The following is a 22,473-nucleotide window of genomic DNA, read 5'->3' as shown; positions in this document are numbered from 1 at the left end:
AGGAGGGTAAGACTGCTGAGGAAGGGATTATACCCGGGGGCAGGTGAAGGCTCTCTCTCTCTCTGTGTTATGATTGTGAGTGGCAGGCCGCTGAGGTAACCACAGGTGGGGCAGGAGGATAAGACTGCTGAGGAAGGGATTATACCCGGGGCAGGGGAAGGCTCGCTCTCTCTGTGTTATGATTGTGAGTGGCAGGCCGCTGAGGTAACCACAGGTGGGGCAGGAGGGTAAGACTGCTGAGGAAGGGATTATACCCGGGGCAGGGGAAGGCTCTCTCTCTCTGTTATGATTGTGAGTGGCAGGCCGCTGAGGTAACCACAGGTGGGGCAGGAGGATAAGACTGCTGAGGAAGGGGTTATACCCGGGGGCAGGGGAAGGCTCTCTCTCTGTTATGATTGTGAGTGGCAGGCCGCTGAGGTAACCACAGGTGGGGCAGGAGGGTAAGACTGCTGAGGAAGGGATTATACCCGGGGCAGGGGAAGGCTCTCTCTCTCTGTGTTATGATTGTGAGTGGCAGGCTGCTGAGGTAACCACAGGTGGGGCAGGAGGGTAAGACTGCTGAGGAAGGGGTTATACCCGGGGGCAGGGGAAGGCTCTCTCTCTCTCTGTTATGATTGTGAGTGGCAGGCCGCTGAGGTAACCACAGGTGGGGCAGGAGGGTAAGACTGCTGAGGAAGGGGTTATACCCAGGGGCAGGGGAAGGCTCTCTCTCTCTCTGTTATGATTGTGAGTGGCAGGCCGCTGAGGTAACCACAGGTGGGGCAGGAGGGTAAGACTGCTGAGGAAGGGGTTATACCCGGGGGCAGGGGAAGGCTCTCTCTCTGTTATGATTGTGAGTGGCAGGCTGCTGAGGTAACCACAGGTGGGGCAGGAGGGTAAGACTGCTGAGGAAGGGGTTATACCCGGGGCAGGGGAAGGCTCTCTCTCTGTGTTATGATTGTGAGTGGCAGGCTGCTGAGGTAACCGCTGGTGGGGCAGGAGGGTAAGACTGCTGAGGAAGGGGTTATACCCGGGGGCAGGGGAAGGCTCTCTCTCTGTGTTATGATTGTGAGTGGCAGGCTGCTGAGGTAACCACAGGTGGGGCAGGAGGGTAAGACTGCTGAGGAAGGGGTTATACCCGGGGGCAGGGGAAGGCTCTCTCTCTGTGTTATGATTGTGAGTGGCAGGCTGCTGAGGTAACCACAGGAGGGGCAGGAGGGTAAGACTGCTGAGGAAGGGATTATACCCGGGGGCAGGGGAAGGCTCTCTCTCTGTGTTATGATTGTGAGTGGCAGGCTGCTGAGGTAACCGCTGGTGGGGCAGGAGGGTAAGACTGCTGAGGAAGGGGTTATACCCGGGGGCAGGGGAAGGCTCTCTCTCTGTGTTATGATTGTGAGTGGCAGGCTGCTGAGGTAACCGCTGGTGGGGCAGGAGGGTAAGACTGCTGAGGAAGGGGTTATACCCGGGGGCAGGGGAAGGCTCTCTCTCTGTGTTATGATTGTGAGTGGCAGGCTGCTGAGGTAACCGCTGGTGGGGCAGGAGGGTAAGACTGCTGAGGAAGGGGTTATACCCGGGGGCAGGGGAAGGCTCTCTCTCTGTGTTATGATTGTGAGTGGCAGGCTGCTGAGGTAACCACAGGTGGGGCAGGAGGGTAAGACTGCTGAGGAAGGGGTTATACCCGGGGGCAGGGGAAGGCTCTCTCTCTGTGTTATGATTGTGAGTGGCAGGCTGCTGAGGTAACCGCTGGTGGGGCAGGAGGGTAAGACTGCTGAGGAAGGGATTATACCCGGGGGCAGGGGAAGGCTCTCTCTCTCTGTTATGATTGTGAGTGGCAGGCTGCTGAGGTAACCACAGGAGGGGCAGGAGGGTAAGACTGCTGAGGAAGGGGTTATACCTGGGGGCAGGGGAAGGCTCTCTCTCTGTTATGATTGTGAGTGGCAGGCTGCTGAGGTAACCACAGGAGGGGCAGGAGGGTAAGACTGCTGAGGAAGGGGTTATACCTGGGGGCAGGGGACGGCTCTCTCTCTGTTATGATTGTGAGTGGCAGGCTGCTGAGGTAACCGCTGGTGGGGCAGGAGGGTAAGACTGCTGAGGAAGGGGTTATACCCGGGGGCAGGGGACGGCTCTCTCTCTGTTATGATTGTGAGTGGCAGGCCGCTGAGGTAACCACAGGTGGGGCAGGAGGGTAAGACTGCTGAGGAAGGGGTTATACCTGGGGGCAGGGGACGGCTCTCTCTCTGTTATGATTGTGAGTGGCAGGCCGCTGAGGTAACCACAGGTGGGGCAGGAGGGTAAGACTGCTGAGGAAGGGGTTATACCCGGGGGCAGGGGACGGCTCTCTCTCTGTTATGATTGTGAGTGGCAGGCCACTGAGGTAACCACAGGTGGGGCAGGAGGATAAGACTGCTGAGGAAGGGGTTATACCCGGGGGCAGGGGAAGGCTCTCTCTCTCTGTTATGATTGTGAGTGGCAGGCCGCTGAGGTAACCACAGGTGGGGCAGGAGGGTAAGACTGTTGAGGAAGGGGTTATACCCGGGGGCAGGGGAAGGCTCTCTCTCTGTTATGATTGTGAGTGGCAGGTCGCTGAGGTAACCACAGGTGGGGCAGGAGGGTAAGACTGCTGAGGAAGGGATTATACCCGGGGGCAGGGGAAGGCTCTCTCTCTCTGTTATGATTGTGAGTGGCAGGCCGCTGAGGTAACCACAGGTGGGGCAGGAGGGTAAGACTGCTGAGGAAGGGATTATACCCGGGGGCAGGGGAAGGCTCTCTCTCTCTGTTATGATTGTGAGTGGCAGGCCGCTGAGGTAACCACAGGTGGGGCAGGAGGGTAAGACTGCTGAGGACGGGGTTATACCCGGGGGCAGGGGAAGGCTCTCTCTCTCTCTCTGTTATGATTGTGAGTGGCAGGCCGCTGAGGTAACCACAGGTGGGGCAGGAGGGTAAGACTGCTGAGGAAGGGATTATACCCGGGGGCAGGGGAAGGCTCTCTCTCTCTGTGTTATGATTGTGAGTGGCAGGCCGCTGAGGTAACCACAGGTGGGGCAGGAGGGTAAGACTGCTGAGGACGGGGTTATACCCGGGGGCAGGGGAAGGCTCTCTCTCTCTCTCTGTTATGATTGTGAGTGGCAGGCCGCTGAGGTAACCACAGGTGGGGCAGGAGGGTAAGACTGCTGAGGAAGGGATTATACCCGGGGGCAGGGGAAGGCTCTCTCTCTCTGTTATGATTGTGAGTGGCAGGCCGCTGAGGTAACCACAGGTGGGGCAGGAGGGTAAGACTGCTGAGGACGGGGTTATACCCGGGGGCAGGGGAAGGCTCTCTCTCTCTCTGTTATGATTGTGAGTGGCAGGCCGCTGAGGTAACCACAGGTGGGGCAGGAGGGTAAGACTGCTGAGGACGGGGTTATACCCGGGGGCAGGGGAAGGCTCTCTCTCTCTCTCTGTTATGATTGTGAGTGGCAGGCCGCTGAGGTAACCACAGGTGGGGCAGGAGGGTAAGACTGCTGAGGAAGGGGTTATACCCGGGGGTGGGGGTGGGGGCAGGGGAAGGCCCTGCTCCCCGTGTTGAAGGCACGGCGGGGGCTGCAGATTCCTGCGCTGGTTGACACGTGGAGGCTCAGTCCGGTTTATATAAAGCGCAGCAGGGAATCCGGCGCCCTGAGATTACTGGGTTAGAAATAGCACTGCCTGTCGCCTCTAAATGTTTTGCCATCCTGGCAGCAGCCGGTGGCGTGTGAGCTGTAACGATCACTCCCACTGCGGGGAAATGAGAACCAGATGAGGAACCGCGCAGCTCATCTCTTCCACTTCCCCCTCCGTCACTCTCCCTCCCTTTCTTTTCCCTCTCCTCCCTGGGGTTTTTTTTTTCTTTCTTTTGTGCCCTCCCTCTCCTCTCTTTGGGGTTTTTTTTTTTCCCCCTCTCCACCAGGCCTGTCTTGCTGCTCATCCTTTTTTTTTTTTCTCTCTCTCTCTCTCTCTTCACTCTCCACCTCCCCTCCCTACCGTCTCTCCTGGGCGTAGACTCGGCCCAGGGTCGTGACCCCCAGCCGGTCCAATGCCAGGGAAGGGCCTTCCGGTGGCCGCTGCGCCCATCCTGGGACAGCGTTGGGCTCTCCGGCGGCCCGCGAGGGGCTCCCAGTTCCCGGCGTGACCTTTTTTATGCGTGGGTTGCCGAAGGGGAATGCGTTTGAGGGCTCGGGGGCGATCCTTACGCAGGCCGCGGTGCCCATAGGCCTGGCCTCACCCCGCGAGCGTGTTTTCAAAAGGGAAACCAAACTCGGCTAGCCGAGGGCGAGGGAGGGAGGCCCGTGGTCGTTTGCCCCAGCTTTGGAGCGAGCGCCCCCTCTACCAGCAGAAAGCCCAGGGGAGGGGGTGGGGGGTGGACTTTCTCTCCCCCGACCTCTCTCCGCTCCTTCCCTGCGGACGCGGCACGCTCGCGGCGTCCGACTGCGGTGGGGTGCGAGTTTCCGCAGCTCTCGTTTTTTTTATCTTCTTTACCCCTGCACGAAGCTTTGGAAACGGCGCAGGGCGCAGCGAGGGCAGTGCCCCGGTTTCTGGTGCCGGCCTGTTAGGATGGGGGGGGGTGGGGGCCTTGCTCGGCAGGATGCCCCCAGGACTTTGCCGCTCTCGCCGCTGGGCTCTCCGCTCTCCCCACCCCCCCCCGGGACGCTCCTGAGGGCTTTTCCTGCTCGCTCTCTTGTGGGAAGTTTTCTTTGATTTGGCGCCGTTTCTCCCTCTTGCAGGTGCAGCTTTCTCCGAAACGCCGGCGGCGTGTTATGAGTCTTGCTCGCTCTCGGCGCCCGGGCTGGGTGGGGCAGGCCGCCGCATGGATGCTCCTCGTCCGCCGACTCCTCGCTTCGTAGCCTCCGGTTTAAGGCCCGGATCATGGCTTTGAAAGGGTGAGTGGCAGGTGCCTTCCGGGGCTGGTGCTGGCCCCAGCAGCTCGCGCTCGCCACAGGACGGTTTTGGGTCCTGGGACCGTGCCCTTCAGATCTTCCCCTGGCAGCCGAGAGAATATTGGGGGGGGGGGGGGGGGGAGGAGATCGTGAGGTGCAGGTAGCCCTGGCCTAGTGGCTGAAGGCTCCTATTTGCGCCTCTCTTGCCGTGGCCTGTGCCATGTTTCTCACTCCCACGGCTGCCTCCTCTCCACTTCATGCTTCTCAGTTCCCTCTCCTCCCTGGCAGCCTCAGCAGGCCCCCTTCCCTCCATCCCCTGCCATGCCAAGAGAGAAGGGGGTGGGGGGGGGAGTTTGTGCAGTGGAACGGATAACCAGGGAAGTGGGGAGGAGGCGAGGGGGGGGGGACGGAAGGTGGAGGAGAGGGAGCAGAAATGGAGCATCGGTGAAGAGGGGGGAATGGCTGAGGAGAGGTTACAGGGGAGGAGGCGAACCTGCAGGAATAGGAGAAAGGGTCGGAGAAGGATGGGGGGAGGCGAAGGACAGGAGAGGGAAGCGTGGGGAGGAGAGAAGGATGGCGAGGATGCGGGAGAAAGGCAGAGCTTGCTTCCCTGATGGTGCGGCTGAGGTAGGAACAGCAGACGATGGCAGTGCATATCCTCACACCCCCCCCCCCCCCCCAAAAAAAAACAACTTAGGGGGACCACGGTTAGTTCCCCTCCTCTTCCCTTGAAGATGCGCAGACGGTGCTCCCCCCCCGTGGTCAGCCGAGCGGCTGCACCGCTGAACGCACTCGGCCATTGCTGCCTTCAGGGCCAGGCCTAGGTTAGACAACCAGCCCTGACTATCGGGGTCACCTGATCCAGCGAGCTCAGCTCCGCCCACTCACAAACCGGACCGCCGGGTCATGAGTTCTCCAGATAACGTCTGAGCTCCCCGGTAAACGCTGCCGAGTGCCTTCGTCTCTTTTCGTACCCCCCCCCCCCCCCCCCCAGAGATCCCCATTTGGTTTCTGTAGGTGCTGCACCCCCCAGGCTCTCCCCATCCCTCCCTCCCTCGGGAGAGAATTTATGAGTTTTTCGATCTCCAGGAGGGCTTTGGAGCGCAGTTGATGCTTCCTCTCCTCCCACTAAGTTTATAACCCAGAAAGCGATGCCCCCTCCCCATCTCTCTCTTTTGGGTGATTTGGGTCTGTGAAGGTTATCTCGATATCTTAGTGTTTGCCCCACTTTCTGGGAGAGCGTTATCTCTCTGTCTTTGTCTCCTGAGGCTCCGCAAGCTCTTTCTGTATTTCTGGGGACTAGAGTGATCCTCAGCAGTCTCTCTCTGTCCTGAGCACTAGAATATCTGCTCTCTTTCTTTCTCGCTCAGCAGTCTCCCCATGTTCTGAGTGCTAGAATATGTGCAGTCTCTCTGGGTTCTGAGCACTAGAATATGTGCTCTCTTTCTTTCTCGCTCAGCAGTCTCCCCATGTTCTGAGTGCTAGAATATGTGCAGTCTCTCTCTGTCCTGAGCACTAGAATATGTGCTCTCTTTCTTTCTCGCTCAGCAGTCTCCCCATGTTCTGAGTGCTAGAATATGTGCAGTCTCTCTCTGTCCTGAGCACTAGAATATGTGCTCTCTTTCTTTCTCGCTCAGCAGTCTCCCCATGTTCTGAGTGCTAGAATATGTGCAGTCTCTCTGGGTTCTGAGCACTAGAATATGTGCTCTCTTTCTTTCTCGCTCAGCAGTCTCCCCATGTTCTGAGTGCTAGAATATGTGCAGTCTCTCTGGGTTCTGAGTACTAGAATATGTGCTCTCTTTCTCGCTCAGCAGTCTCCCCATGTTCTGAGTGCTAGAATATGTGCAGTCTCTCTGGGTTCTGAGCACTAGAATATGTGCTCTCTTTCTTTCTCGCTCAGCAGTCTCCCCAATGTTCTGAGTGCTAGAATATGTGCAGTCTCTCTGGGTTCTGAGCACTAGAATATGTGCTCTCTTTCTTTCTCGCTCAGCAGTCTCCCCATGTTCTGAGTGCTAGAATATGTGCAGTCTCTCTGGGTTCTGAGCACTAGAATATGTGCTCTCTTTCTTTCTCGCTCAGCAGTCTCCCCATGTTCTGAGTGCTAGAATATGTGCAGTCTCTCTGGGTTCTGAGTACTAGAATATGTGCTCTCTTTCTCGCTCAGCAGTCTCCCCATGTTCTGAGTGCTAGAATATGTGCAGTCTCTCTGGTTCTGAGCACTAGAATATGTGCTCTCTTTCTTTCTCGCTCAGCAGTCTCCCCATGTTCTGAGTGCTAGAATATGTGCAGTCTCTCTGGGTTCTGAGCACTAGAATATGTGCTCTCTTTCTTTCTCGCTCAGCAGTCTCCCCATGTTCTGAGTGCTAGAATATGTGCAGTCTCTCTGGGTTCTGAGCACTAGAATATGTGCTCTCTTTCTTTCTCGCTCAGCAGTCTCCCCATGTTCTGAGTGCTAGAATATGTGCAGTCTCTCTGAGTTCTGAGCACTAGAATATGTGCTCTCTTTCTTTCTCGCTCAGCAGTCTCCCCATGTTCTGAGTGCTAGAATATGTGCAGTCTCTCTGGGTTCTGAGCACTAGAATATGTGCTCTCTTTCTTTCTCGCTCAGCAGTCTCCCCATGTTCTGAGTGCTAGAATATGTGCAGTCTCTCTCTGTCCTGAGCATTAGAATATCTGCTCTCTTTCTTTCTCGCTCAGCAGTCTCCCCATGTTCTGAGTGCTAGAATATGTGCAGTCTCTCTGGGTTCTGAGCACTAGAATATGTGCTCTCTTTCTTTCTCGCTCAGCAGTCTCCCCATGTTCTGAGTGCTAGAATATGTGCAGTCCCTCTGGGTTCTGAGCATTAGAATATGTGCTCTCTTTCTTTCTCACTCAGCAGTCTCCCCATGTTGTGAGTGCTAGAATATGTGCAGTCTCTCTGGGTTCTGAGCACTAGAATATGTGCTCTCTTTCTTTCTCGCTCAGCAGTCTCCCCATGTTCTGAGTGCTAGAATATGTGCAGTCTCTCTGGGTTCTGAGCACTAGAATATGTGCTCTCTTTCTCGCTCAGCAGTCTCCCCATGTTCTGAGTGCTAGAATATGTGCAGTCTCTCTGGGTTCTGAGCACTAGAATATGTGCTCTCTTTCTTTCTCGCTCAGCAGTCTCCCCATGTTCTGAGTGCTAGAATATGTGCAGTCTCTCTGAGTTCTGAGCACTAGAATATGTGCTCTCTTTCTTTCTCGCTCAGCAGTCTGTGTTCTGAGTACTGTGATATGTACCCTCTCTCTTTCTCCCCCTTCTTGCATCTCAGCAGTCTCTCCATGTTCTGAGAACTAGAACATTTGCTCTCTTGCGTCTCAGCAGTCTCTCTGTTCTGAGTACTAGAATATGTGCGCCCTCTCGAATGTATCTCAGCAGTCTCTGTTTTCTGATTACTAGAATATGTGTGTTCTCTTTCCCTTCCTGCATCTCAGTTTCTCTATGTTCTGAGAACTAGAACATGTGCTCTCTCTCATCTCAGCAGTCTCTCTGGGTTCTAAGTACTAGAACATATGCTCTCTCTTTCTCTCTCACTCAACAGTCTCTGTGTTCTGTGTACTCAAATATGTGCATTCTTTCTCCCTTTCTCCCTTCTTCTGCATCTCAGCAATGTTTCTGTTCTGAGAACTAGAATATGTGCTCTTTCGTCTCAGCAGTCTCTCTCTGTTCTGAGTACTAGAATATGTGCTCTCACTCTCCCTCCTGTGTCTCAGCAGTCTCTCTGTTCTGAGTACTAGAATATGTGCTCTCAAGTCTTTCTCTTCTGAGTACTAGAATATGTGCTCTCTCTCTCTCCCTCCAGTGTCTCAGCAGTCTCTCTCTTCTGAGAACTAGAATATGTGCTCTCACTCTCTCCCCCTCCTGTGTCTCAGCAGTCTCTCTCTGTTCTGAGTACTAGAATATGTGCTCTCTTTCTTTCTCGCTCAGCAGTCTCCCCATGTTCTGAGTGCTAGAATATGTGCAGTCTCTCTCTGTCCTGAGCATTAGAATATCTGCTCTCTTTCTTTCTCGCTCAGCAGTCTCCCCATGTTCTGAGTGCTAGAATATGTGCAGTCTCTCTGGGTTCTGAGCACTAGAATATGTGCTCTCTTTCTCGCTCAGCAGTCTCCCCATGTTCTGAGTGCTAGAATATGTGCAGTCTCTCTGGGTTCTGAGCACTAGAATATGTGCTCTCTTTCTTTCTCGCTCAGCAGTCTCCCCATGTTCTGAGTGCTAGAATATGTGCAGTCTCTCTGAGTTCTGAGCACTAGAATATGTGCTCTCTTTCTTTCTCGCTCAGCAGTCTGTGTTCTGAGTACTGTGATATGTACCCTCTCTCTTTCTCCCCCTTCTTGCATCTCAGCAGTCTCTCCATGTTCTGAGAACTAGAACATTTGCTCTCTTGCGTCTCAGCAGTCTCTCTGTTCTGAGTACTAGAATATGTGCGCCCTCTCGAATGTATCTCAGCAGTCTCTGTTTTCTGATTACTAGAATATGTGTGTTCTCTTTCCCTTCCTGCATCTCAGTTTCTCTATGTTCTGAGAACTAGAACATGTGCTCTCTCTCATCTCAGCAGTCTCTCTGGGTTCTAAGTACTAGAATATATGCTCTCTCTTTCTCTCTCACTCAACAGTCTCTGTGTTCTGTGTACTCAAATATGTGCATTCTTTCTCCCTTTCTCCCTTCTTCTGCATCTCAGCAATGTTTCTGTTCTGAGAACTAGAATATGTGCTCTTTCGTCTCAGCAGTCTCTCTCTGTTCTGAGTACTAGAATATGTGCTCTCACTCTCCCTCCTGTGTCTCAGCAGTCTCTCTGTTCTGAGTACTAGAATATGTGCTCTCAAGTCTTTCTCTTCTGAGTACTAGAATATGTGCTCTCTCTCTCTCCCTCCAGTGTCTCAGCAGTCTCTCTCTTCTGAGAACTAGAATATGTGCTCTCACTCTCTCCCCCTCCTGTGTCTCAGCAGTCTCTCTCTGTTCTGAGTACTAGAATATGTGCTCTCTCTCTCTCCCCCTCCTGTGTCTCAATAGTCTCTCTCTATTCTGAGTACTAGAATATGTGCTCTCACTCACTCTCTCTCTCCCCCTCCTGTGTCTCAGCAGTCTCTGTTCTGAGTACTAGAATATGTGCTCTCTCTTTCTTTCTCTCTCACTCAACAATCTCTGTGTTCTGTGTACTCAAATATGTGCATTCTCTCTCTCTTTCTCCCCTCTTCTGCATCTCAGCAATCTTTGTGTTCTTAGAACTAGAATATGTGCTCTTTCGTCTCAGCAGTCTCTGTTCTGAGTACTAGAATATGTGCTTTCACTCTCCCTCCTGTGTCTCAGCAGTCTCTCTCTGTTCTGAGTACTAGAATATGTGCTCTCAACAGTCTCTCTCTTCTGAGTACTAGAATATGTGCTCTCACTCTCTCTTCCCCCCTCCTGTGTCTCAGCAGTCTCTCTCTGTTCTGAGAACTAGAATATGTGCTCTCTCAGCAGTCTCTCTGTTCTGAGTACTAGAATATGTGCTCTCACTCTCTCTCCCTCCTATGTCTCAGCAGTCTCTCTCTGTTCTGAGTAATAGAATATGTGCTCTCACTCTCTCCCTCCTATGTCTCAGCAGTCTCTCTTTGTTCTGAGTACTAGAATATGTGCTCTCACTCTCTCTCCCTCCTATGTCTCAGCAGTCTCTCTCTGTTCTGAGTACTAGAATATGTGCTCTCACTCTCTCCCTCCGGTGTCTCAGCAGTCTCTCTCTCTCCCCCCTCCTGTGTCTCAGCAGTTTGTCTCTGTTCTGAGTACTAGTATATGTGCTCTCTCTCAGCAGTCTCTCTGTTCTGAGTACTAGAATATGTGCTCTCACTCTCTCTCCCTCCAGTGTCTCAGCAGTCTCTCTCTGTTCTGAGTACTGGAATATGTGCTCTCACTCTCAGCAATCTCTCTCTGTTCTGAGTACTCTCTTTCTCCCTCTGATGTCTCTGTTCTGAGTACTCTCTTTCTCCCTCTGATGTCTCAGCAGTCCCTGTGTACTGAGTACTAGAATATGTGCGCTCTCTCTATCAGCAGTCTGTTCTGAGTACTAGAATATGTGCTCTCTCAGCAGTCTCTCTCTGTTCTGAGTACTAGAATATGTGCTCTCGCTCTCTCTCTCCCCCTCCTGTGTCTCAGCAGTCTCTCTTTGTTCTGAGAACTAGAATATGTGCTCTCTCAGCAGTCTCTCTATTCTGAGTAATAGAATATGTGCTCTCACTCTCTCCCTCCAGTGTCTCAGCAGTCTCTCTCTGTTCTGAGAACTAGAATATGTGCTCTCTCAGCTGTCTCTCTGTTCTGAGTAATAGAATATGTGCTCTCTCTCTCTCTTTCCCTTCGGTGTCTCAGCAGCCTCTCTCTGTTCTGAGAACTAGAATATGTGCTCTCTCAGAAGTCTCTCTGTTCTGAGTACTAGAATATGTGCTCTCACTCTCTCTCCCTCCTATGTCTCAGCAGTCTCTCTCTGTTCTGAGTAATAGAATATGTGCTCTCTCTCTCTCCCTCCGGTGTCTCAGCAGTCTCTGTGTACTGACTACTAGAATATGTGCTTTCTCTCAGCAGTCTCTCTTTGTTCTGAGTACTAGAATATGTGCTCTCACTCTCTCTCCCTCCTATGTCTCAGCAGTCTCTCTCTGTTCTGAGTACTAGAATATGTGCTCTCACTCTCTCCCTCCGGTGTCTCAGCAGTCTCTGTGTACCAAGTACTAGAATATGTGCGCTCACTCTCTCAGCAGTCTCTCTCTGTTCTGAGTACTAGAATATGTGCTCTCACTCTCTCTCTCTCTCCCTCCTATGTCTCAGCAGTCTCTCTCTGTTCTGAGTACTAGAATATGTGCTCTCACATTCTCTCTCTCTCCCTCCCTCCGGTGTCTCAGCAGTCTCTGTGTACTGAGTACTAGAATATGTGCTCTCTTTCTCTCAGCAGTCTCTCTCTGTTCTGAGTACTAGACTATGTGCTCTCACTCCCTCCGGTGTCTCAGCAGTCTCTGTGTACTGAGTACTAGAATATGTGCTCTCTCTCTCTCTCTCAGCAGTCTCTCTCTGTTCTAAGTACTAGAATATGTGCTCTCACTCTCTCTCCCTCCTATGTCTCAGCAGTCTCTCTCTTTTCTGAGTAATAGAATATGTGCTCTCACTCTCTCCCTCCGGTGTCTCAGCAGTCTCTGTGTACTGAGTACTAGAATATGTGCTTTCTCTCAGCAGTCTCTCTTTGTTCTGAGTACTAGAATATGTGCTCTCACTCTCTCTCCCTCCTATGTCTCAGCAGTCTCTCTCTGTTCTGAGTACTAGAATTTGTGCTCTCACTCTCTCCCTCCGGTGTCTCAGCAGTCTCTCTCTCTCCCCCCTCCTGTGTCTCAGCAGTTTGTCTCTGTTCTGAGTACTAGAATATGTGCTCTTTCTCTCAGCAGTCTCTCTGTTCTGAGTACTAGAATATGTGCTCTCACTCTCAGCAATCTCTCTCTGTTCTGAGTACTCTCTTTCTCCCTCTGATGTCTCTGTTCTGAGTACTCTCTTTCTCCCTCTGATGTCTCAGCAGTCCCTGTGTACTGAGTACTAGAATATGTGTGCTCTCTCTATCAGCAGTCTGTTCTGAGTACTAGAATATGTGCTCTCTCAGCAGTCTCTCTCTGCTGAGTACTAGAATATGTGCTTTCACTCTCAGCAGTATCTCTGTTCTGAGTACTAGAATATGTGCTCTCACTCTCTCTCCCTCCTATGTCTCAGCAGTCTCTCTCTGTTCTGAGTACTAGAATATGTGCTCTCACTCTCTCCCTCCGGTGTCTCAGCAGTCTCTGTGTACCAAGTACTAGAATATGTGCTCTCTCAGCAGTCTCTCTGTTCTGAGTACTAGAATATGTGCTCTCACTCTCTCTCTCTCCCTCCGGTGTCTCAGCAGTCTCTGTGTACCAAGTACTAGAATATGTGCTCTCTCAGCAGTCTCTCTGTTCTGAGTACTAGAATATGTGCTCTCACTCTCTCTCTCTCCCTCCTATGTCTCAGCAGTCTCTCTCTGTTCTGAGTACTAGAATATGTGCTCTCACATTCTCTCTCTCTCCCTCCCTCCGGTGTCTCAGCAGTCTCTGTGTACTGAGTACTAGAATATGTACTCTCTCTCTCTCAGCAGTCTCTCTCTGTTCTGAGTACTAGACTATGTGCTCTCACTCTCTCCCTCCGGTGTCTCAGCAGTCTCTGTGTACTGAGTACTAGAATATGTGCTTTCACTCTCTCCCTCCTATGTCTCAGCAGTCTCTCTCTGTTCTGAGTACTAGAATATGTGCTCTTGCTCTCTCCCTCCGGTGTCTCAGCAGTCTCTGTGTACCAAGTACTAGAATATGTGCTCTCTCTCTCAGCAGTCTCTCTGTTCTGTGTACTAGAATATGTGCTCTCTCTCACTCTCTCTCTCTCTCCCTCCGGTGTCTCAGCAGTCTCTGTGTACCAAGTACTAGAATATGTGCTCTCTCTCTCAGCAGTCTCTCTGTTCTGTGTACTAGAATATGTGCTCTCACTCTCTCTCTCTCTCTCCGGTGTCTCAGCAGTCTCTGTGTACTGAGTACTAGAATATGTGCTCTCACTCTCTCTCTCTCTCCCTCCGGTGTCTCAGCAGTCTCTGTGTACCAAGTACTAGAATATGTGCTCTCTCTCTCAGCAGTCTCTCTGTTCTGTGTACTAGAATATGTGCTCTCACTCTCTCTCTCTCTCTGGTGTCTCAGCAGTCTCTGTGTACTGAGTACTAGAATATGTGCCCTCACTCTCTCTCTCTCTCTCTCCCTCCCTCCGGTGTCTCAGCAGTCTCTGTGTACTGAGTACTAGAATATGTGCTCTCACTCTCTCTCTCTCCGGTGTCTCAGCAGTCTCTGTGTACTGAGTACTAGAATATGTGCACACTGTGTCTCTCTTATTTTTGTGTCTCAGCAGTCTCCCTGCATCTGATGAAGTGGACTCTATTCCTGGAAAGCTCCTGCTGGGTTATGAGGTGCTGGCAGCCTCTTTGGCATTGTCGCGGTCTCTCTTGTGGTGCTGGGCCCAGCCTGCACGCTCTCTCTCTCCATGGGTCCTTCCTCTCTGCTAATGAGCCTCCTTTGTGTGGATGCTTTTGTACCTGAAATAGAAACTCCATCAAATGTACAAAGAGGCCTAGATGGAGTCCTTTAGCAAAACACAGGCTGTTATGTGTAATAAGAGCAAAAAGAAGGCTGGAGGAAGGGGGAGCGGAGAGTAGAAGGACGTTTTCTACCCTTCCTCCCCACCACAGTACAGGAGGAGCCCTGACTTCGCACCGCCCTCTAATTACAGGGCCACGTTTGCCTAGGCTTGGCCTGCTTCCGGTTGCTAAATGTACCGTTGTCTCCACTGAGGACCCCCCAAACTATAAATCGTTTCTCTTTCTCTCTTCCAGAGCTCCTCACTGGACACGTTAACGCCCAGCTTGGAGGTCATCCGGGGACGGGCAGAGGCGCCAGTGATGGTGGGAGGGCTTCCTTCTCCACTGCGTGACCGCCGCGCCCGGGGCTGCGGAGATGGCTGGGCTCCCCAGCTAGCTGCACCAAAGAGCTGGAGCGCGGCACGTCCAGGAAAGGGGCAAGAATGCCGAGGGGTAAGTAGCAAGGTGGGGGGGGGGGGGGGGAGGGGAACGACAGCGAGCGGTCGGTAAGAGGCAGGGCCTGGGTGTTTAGCGCGAAGCGGCCTGAGGCGCGCTGTGCACCGCGGCCATGGCAGTTCTTGTGTTCGATATATTTGTATTCCCTGTATGTACCCGGATCGGTCCAGACTCCTGGGTTTTGCCTCCCTGCCAGCAGGTGGAGACAGGGAAAGTTTTGCTGACACTGTAGATAATCCACTGTGCCAGCTGCAAGCCCTCGGTATTTCTCTGTCTCCAGCAGATGATGTAAAACCCGCAGTCTGGAGAGAGAGTCAGAAAGAAGATGAAAAGACAACATTTCTGGGTCCTCTCAGGGGGTTGTGAGGTCCTGGTGGGGCCATCCCCCCTGGTTTGAAGTGGATGAGCAGGGGTTTGGTGACCCTTCTGATAGCTCGGTCCGGAGGACAGAGGAGTGGTCAGCTGGTGGTCCGGATCCCTCATCCCCTACGAGACAGCGGTGGAACCTGCTGGCAGTTCTGCGCTGCAAGCCCAATGGAGCGGGGGACGTGTCCCTTTTGTAAGGTTTGTCCTTGGCTGGGTCGCTAAAGTTTGGCAAAAAGAGACGGATATAGCCAGTGGTCTGGCTCTTTTCTGATCTGCCATGCGGCTGCGCTCCTGGAACCTGAACCTCTGCACCAAAGGAAAGTATCGGTTTCTGTGTATCTTTATTTGTTCTCAGAGAGTGTAAATAAAAAAACCCCAAGGAACTACACAGAGGAATCTGCAGCAGCGAGGTTCCAGGGGGGAAGCTACCTCAGCAGCTCGGGGAGCTCAGCGATGGGGTTTCTCAGCAGGTTCTCTGCCTGCGGAGGAGATCGGGTGTTGGCTCCGTGACGCTGCGGGACTGTTCCCCTGCTTGCCATTCAGGTGCTGGTGGTGCCGCAGGTGCGGGGAGCATTCGGGGGTCTGCGTCAAGCATGACCGCACCGGTAGGACAAGACTCACGGGTGACGGGGTCTAGCGCTGAGGCTTTCCCCGTCAGCGCAGAAACTGCAGTCATTTTCGATTCCCTAGCAGCATCAGTGGGAGAGGCAGGGGAATCCCCTCCTCAACTATAGCCGGCAGTTCCCTGTCCCGCAGAGGTGCAGAGAAGCACTTGCACTGAGGAGTCGTCTCTGGTTCTGGTAGAGGTCTCCTGCCGGTTTTAATTTGCTTATGTGCAAAGCATGTTTAGCAGGATGCCGGCTCTTGGCCCCACTCTCCATGGATTCTCAGCCAGTCAAGAGGCCTGAGCTGTTGAGAAGCTGTTCAGGCCGTTGATTTTCGGTGCCGGATTTTAATGGATATTTATTTATTTTATTTATTTAAGTTTTTTTATATACCAACATTCAGGACGATAGTCCCATCATGCTGGTTCACAAGAAACAGGGGTGTAATAATAATAAAACTTTACAATTTGAACAATAGTGCAGAAAAAGCAGTTACATATAACAAGGAAATCAATAACTTGGAGTGAGAAGGAAAATGAAGATCAGATAATTATATATAAGTATAGATAGCATTGAATAAATAACATTTATTAACGTTATTACTAGCGAAACGTGTTGATTGATGGGAGATTAAATAATGTTGGAGTTAGGAAATGCCTGCGTGAACAGCCACGTCTTGAGTTTTTTCTTGAATGTTGAGGTGCTGGGTTCCATTCTAAGATCTGGGGGAATGGAGTTCCATAAAGTTGGACCGGCTGTGGAGAATGCCCGATCTCTAAGCGTGATGTGTCTGGTAGTTTTGGCTGGAGGTACTTGAAGTGAACCTTTGTAAGCATCTCTTGTCGGTCTTGTAGAGTGGTGTAATCGGAGGGGGATATGGAGATCGATTGGAGCTAATTGATGGATGTTTTTGAAAATGGTGAGAATGGCCTTGTAGATTATTCTGAAGTGTATGGGCAGCCAATGAAGGTCCATCAGGATAGGGGTTATGTGTTCTCTTCTCCTAGTGTTTGTGAGTATACGGGCGGAGGCATTTTGGACCATTTGCAATGGTTTGGTGTGTGATGAGGGGAGACCTAGCATGATGGTGTTACAATAGTCCAGCTTTGCGAAAATGATTGATTGTAGAATCGTTCTAAAGTCATGTGTGTGGAAGAGAGGTCGTATTCTTTTCAGCACTTGGAGCTTATAAAAGCAGTCTCTGGTGGTTTTGTTGATGTTGGCTTTCAGGTTTAGGTGATTGTCAATTAGAACTCCTAGGTCTCTTACTTGTGTAGTATTTGGTACGGTAGGATGGGTGAGTGTGAGGGAGCTGTTTTCTGGTGTGATGAGTAGAAGTTCCGTTTTTGATATTTAGGATCATTTAGGATATGGGCCAATCAATTTATGGATATTTATTATCAATTTATTGATATTTAGGATCAATTTAGGATATGGGCCTAAACACACTGAAGGTGCAGGTGGGAGGTTAAAGCAGCGGGCTACAAACCAGGAGACCAGGCTTCAACTCCCACTGTTGCTCCTTGTGACCTTGGGCAAGTCACTTTACGCTCTGGGGATAGGGAAGCACCTACAGTTCCTGAATGTAATCTGCTTAGCCATGTGGTAGGCCACTGCAGCAGTTCTTTTCTCACGTGCGTAGGTGTGTGTGCACATTCTCACCGTATTGTATGTGCTAGGACTTGGCGTGTAAGGCCGCGGCCTAGATTTGTGTGTACATCTGCGACTTTGCGGCTCTCCCGCTCGGGCCTCTGCTTGCGGTGCCTCCCTGGGGGGGGGGCTGTTCCGGCGTGGCGGTAGCGACGGTGTCCAGGCTCCGGGGTGAGAGCCACAGGGAGAGCGAGGCCGACCTTTTCCCGCTGAGCGTGGGAACAATGGACATTTTGAATGCCTTTTCAGTTGCCACGGGAGGGGAGGAGGGGATCTTCCTCCTGTGCTCTTGCCAGCGGATTTGAGCCCAGGTGGACCCCAGGGCCCTTTTGATGAGATCCCAGATGATAGTCCTGGTCCCCCGGTGGGGGGGGGGGGGATTTTCGGGGCCCAACTGGTTTCTCGGCGGAATTTATGCTTCTTATGCACCAGGCCTTTTTGGCCAGCCAGGCCCAACCCAGGGGGTTGTGGAGGCCTCGACTTCCTGAGGGGCCACCAAGGAAAGTCCCTAGGCGTCTGGAGCCACAGTGGTATATCCGTGTACGGAAGGTCAGGGGCCCCCTCGGATGTTCAAGCTCTGGTAGAGCATGATCAGATGGTTGCCTTGGAGGTTGACCCTCGGCCCCCCCCCCTCATTCCTCTGGAGCAGACCTGGATGAAGCAGAGAAGGCGGTACCCTTGAATGGGGACGATCCCAAGGTCGTTCATCTTTTTCAATGGGACGAACTTAATCCTCTCATCCCGCACGTCCTGACAGAGCTGGGAATCGAGGTCCCTCCGGAGAATCCAGCCCAGGACCCAGTGGACCTGGTTTTGGCAGGGCCGCAAGGTCCGGCGAAGACCTTTCCCTTTCCTGCTTTGGTTCAGCAACTGATGGTCCGGGAGTGGGATACTCCAGAAGCGGGCCTGCAGGTAGGGAGAGCGATGGACAAGCTCTACCCTTTGCCGGAGGAGACTCTGGAGCTGTTAAAGGTACCTAAGGTGGATGCTTTGTTGTCAGCTGTCACCAAGAGAACAACCATTCTGGAGGCCGGGGCTGCAGCCCTCAAGGACCTCCAAGATTGAAACCTCAAGGTTCACCTTAAGTGCATTTTTGAAGTCTCGGCTTTTGGTATTCGAATGGCAGTCTGTAGTAGCTTAATGCTCTGGGCAAGCCTGCGATGGGTGCAACAGCTTCTGAGTTCCAGAGACCTTTCCCCTCAGGAGATGGTACAGATGGAGCGCTTGGAGGCGGCAGTGGCCTATGGGGCAGGTGCCCTGTATGATCTCTTGCGAACCTCCTCCAGGACTATGGTGTCAGCCATTTCCGTTCGGAGGCTTTTGTGGTTGTGCAATTGGGACGCGGATGTTTCCTCCAAGGCCCAGCTCAGTGTGCTTACTTTCAAAGGAAAGTTCCTCTTTGGTGAGGACTTGGAACAACTGATCAAGTCTCTGGGGGATAACAAGGTTCACAGGCTGCCGGAAGACAAACCTAAGGGGCCTAGAACTTTTCAGCCGACCCACTGTCAGTTCGGGGTCAGAGGCGATTCCATCAGAGTAGAGCGCCTGGTATGGGCCAAAGGCAAACCACAGGGAGGTCTCAACCTTGGTCTCAGTTCTTTCGTGGACGACAAGCGGGCCAAGATGCAGCTGGCCAGGGATCCTTTGTGGCCAAATCCTCTCAATGCGATGCGGCCGATCCATTCTTCCATCCCGGTTATAGGCGGATGGTTGTCCCTCTTTTACGAGGAATGGGTCAAGATAACGTCTGACCAGTGGGTTCTAGATATCATCGCAAGCGGTTACGCTTTAGAATTTGCTCAGCCTCTCCGGGACCTCTTTGTTATCTCCCCATGCGGTTTGCCGGTAAAGAGGGGAATAATCAAGCAGAACATCCACAAGCTGGAATGCCTGGGGTCCATAGTTCCCGTTCCCCAGGAAGAGTGGGGCCAGGACATTATTCCCTTTATTTCGTGGTGCCGAAGAAGAAGGGCTCCTTCCGTACGATCTTGGATCTGAAGAAGGTAAACAGGTTCCTCAAAGTCTAAAGTTTTCAGATGGAGACCCTCCGTTTGGTCATTGCAGCGGTGTGCAGAGGGGAGTTCTTGGCTTCCCTTGATCTGACGGAGGCATATCTGCACATAGGCATCCACAGGGCTCACCAGAGATTTCTTTGGTTCACAGCCCTCGGCTTGCATTTTCAGTTCTGCACCCTTCCTTTCGGTCTGGCGACGGCTCCGCACACTTTCACCAAAGTGATGGTGGTGGTAGCGGCAGCCCTTCGCAAGGAAGGGATTCTGGTCCACCCGTACCTGGACAACTGGCTCATTTGGGCAAAGTCAGAGGCTCTCTGCAAGCGGGCGATGGATACCGTCTTGCAACATCTACAGTCTCTCGGTTTGCTTATCAATCAGTCCAAGAGTCATCCTCATCCTGCTCAAGTCCTGGATTTCTTTGTGGCTTGGTTCAATACACGTGTGGGCAAAGTCTTCCTGCTGGAAGAGAGAGCCATCAAGCTGCAGACACAAGTTTGATGGCTCCTAGCGGCGTCTCTGCCCAGAGACTGAGATTATTTGAAGGTCCTTGACTCCATGGCATCAACACTGGAGTTGGTTCCGTGGGCCTTTGCTTATATAAGGCCCTTGCAGAGAGCATTGCTGTACCGTTGGGGTCCAATGTCAGAGGAGTTTCATGGCCCCTTGTCTCTCACCGAATCCACCAGGGCCAGTCTTGGCTGGTGGCTTGTTCAGGACCACCTGAGGTGTGGGATGAATCTTGAGGTGCCTCAGTGAGTAGTAGTGACTACGGATGCCAGCCTCTCCGGTTGGGGGCAGTGTGCCGGTCACAGTCGGTCCAGGGACGATGGTCGCAGGAGGAAGCATCATGGTTCTTCAATTGCTTGGAAATGAGAGCGGTGCGGTTAGCTTTACAGAGTTTTCTTCCGCTCTTGTTCATCCGGGCAGTGCAAGACCTGTCAGACAATGCGACAACAGTGGCCTATATCAACCGTCAAGGGAGGATCAAGAGTCATCCGGTGGCCTTAGAAGTGGATCAGCTGATGGCCTGGGCGGAACATCATTTAGCCTTGCTGGAGGCTTCGCACATAGCAAGGATCGACAGTTATGCAGGCGGATTTTCTAAGCCATCAGAGGTTAGACCCGGGAGAATGGGAGCTCTCTGATGAAGCAATGAGCCTCATCTCTTGCAGATGGGGTCCTCCCATCTCAACTTCATGGTGACTCAAAGGAATGCCAAGGCTCCACGCTTCTTCAGTCGCAGGAGAGAACACAGAGCGGAAGGAGTCGACGCCTTGGTGCTCCCATGGCCGAACAACATACTGTTCCCTCCATGGCCTCTAATAGGCAAGATTCTCCGGAGGATAGACATTCATCTTGGAAAGGTAATCTTGGTGGCTCCGGAGTGGCCCCAGAGACCCTGGTTCACAGACCTTGTCAATCTAGCAGTGGATGTCCCCCTGCGCCTGAGTCATCTTCGAGAACATTCTGCGTCAAGGCCCTATATTTTTCAACAAGGCGGATCGCTTTTGTCTTGCGGCCTGGCTTTTGAAAGGCGGCAGTTGAGGAAGAAAAGCTATGCTGAGGATGTCATTACAATCCTGCTTTGAGCGAGGAAGACCTCTACTTTATTAACTTACATCAGGGTTTGGAAGGTTTTCGAATCTTGGTGTCGTGAGCAGGGAGTCCTCCCTCGTCAGTCCTTGGTGGCTCAGATTTTGGCTTTCTTGCAGAATAGTCTCAGAAAGGGATTGTCCTTTAATTCCCTCCAGGTGCAGGTGGTAGCCTTGGGGTGCCTTAGAGGCAAAGTTCAGGGGGTGATTCTGGCGGTTCATCCAGATATGGTCTGTTTTCTCCGTGGGGTGAAGCATTTAAATCCCCCGATCCGGCCTGTATGTCCGTCATGGAGACTTAATTTGGTGCTCAAGGTGTTGTGTGAGGCCCCTTAAGAAGGCCTCTTTGAAGGACTTAACTCTGAAGACGGTGTTTTTTGTGGCGATCTGTTTCGCTAGGCAAGTGTTGGAGTTGCAAGCCCTTTCTTGCCGGGAACCTTTCCTATGCTTTTCAGATTCAGGGGTTTCTCTCCGAACAGTTCCATACTTTCTGCTGAAGGTTGTTTCAGCTTTCCATCTGAATCAGTCTGTGGAGCTCCTGGCTTTTACTGATGCCGACTTGGAGACGCCTCATGCACGATAATTGCATCGTCTAGATGTCAAGATGGTTCTTTTGCGTTATCTTGAGGTCACTAACGCCTTTCGTCTCTCAGATCATCTATTTGTCTTGTGGAGCAGCCCTAAGAAGGGCCAGAAAGGGTCCAAATCGTCTATAGCCCGCTGGTTGAAAGAGGCCATTGCTTCCACTTACATTTGTTGCGGGTAGTCTGTCCCAGAGGGTTTGAAAGCGCATTTGACTAGGTCACAAGCTGCTTCCTGGGCGGAAAGTCAGTTGGTTTCGCTGCAGGAAATTTTCAGAGCAGCGACCTGGAAGTCTCTGCATACCTTTTCCAGACATTACCGTTTGGACCTCCAGACTTCAGACGTCAACAACTTCGATGGCAGTGTCATCTGAGCGGGACTATCAAAGTCTCACCCTAGTTACGGGAGCTTGGGTACATCCCAGCAGTCTGGACTGATCTGGGTATATACAGGGAAAGGAAAATTAGTTCTTACCTGATCATTTTCATTCCCGTAATACCATGGATCAGTCCAGACGCCCACCCATAAGGGTGTTCAGTCTTAAGAGAGAGTCCGCTTGAGCTGTCGCCGCAGTCTTTTCTTCAGGTTATTTTTCAGACCGAAGGAGGGTACAGGTTTTCCTTACCCTACGCAGAGAGTTCACATGTGTATAGTTTAATTGGATTTTTTCCTTGTCCTTTGCTTGACATGACTGTTCAATTGTTACAAATTTCTGCTTGGGAATTCTTCATACTGAGGAGCTGCAGGTAGCACATTGGTTAAGAGATGGTGCTCTCAAAATTTTTCTCTGTCTCCATCTGCTGGAAGGGAGGCAAAACCCAGCAGTCTGGACTGATCTGTGGTACTACAGGAACGAAAATTATCAGGTAAGAACTAATTTTCCTTTCTCCTCCCTTGTTCTTGAGGGCAAAAGCTTCCTGGAGAGAGCAAGGTTGGGCCTATGGACTCCAGTATAGATCCATCCTCCTCCTCCTGGATGGAATGTTTCCAGGTCCTGCAGATCTTTCTGTAGGATTGCCCAGTGAAGGCAAAGCAATCTACTATGTAGGGATCACGTGCTAGGGCCTCCCATTTGTCAATCATGGAGGGGAAATATAACAGGGAGGGTGTCCCTGGTAATGTCTCATGATCCACACCTCCTTGAACATCGGAGGATTCCGATGGGGAATTCACTTTCTCGCTTC

The 22,473-nt window shown here is 52.1% G+C and overlaps 1 protein-coding gene across 6 annotated transcripts in view; it reads left to right on the top strand.

Moving 5' to 3' along the window:
• The window catches only part of FAM214B (family with sequence similarity 214 member B), a 228,128-nt gene that overhangs the window by 106,358 nt on the left and 99,297 nt on the right, over positions 1-22,473 (top strand). For 3 of the 6 annotated variants that reach the window (XM_029581762.1, XM_029581770.1, XM_029581753.1), the window contains exons 2-3: positions 4,719-4,874; positions 14,279-14,476. The gene's annotated coding sequence lies outside the window, so the exon portion shown is untranslated. The remainder of the gene's footprint in view (positions 1-4,718; positions 4,875-14,278; positions 14,477-22,473) is intronic. The other 3 variants (XM_029581777.1, XM_029581789.1, XM_029581782.1) reach the window with 1 other exon arrangement.

Source organism: Rhinatrema bivittatum, chromosome 1 (assembly GCF_901001135.1).
Source record: "Rhinatrema bivittatum chromosome 1, aRhiBiv1.1, whole genome shotgun sequence".
Classification (NCBI taxonomy): Eukaryota; Metazoa; Chordata; class Amphibia; order Gymnophiona; family Rhinatrematidae; genus Rhinatrema; species Rhinatrema bivittatum.
Note: the sequence above shows the minus strand (reverse complement) of the source record. Positions and strands in the feature narration are given on the sequence as shown.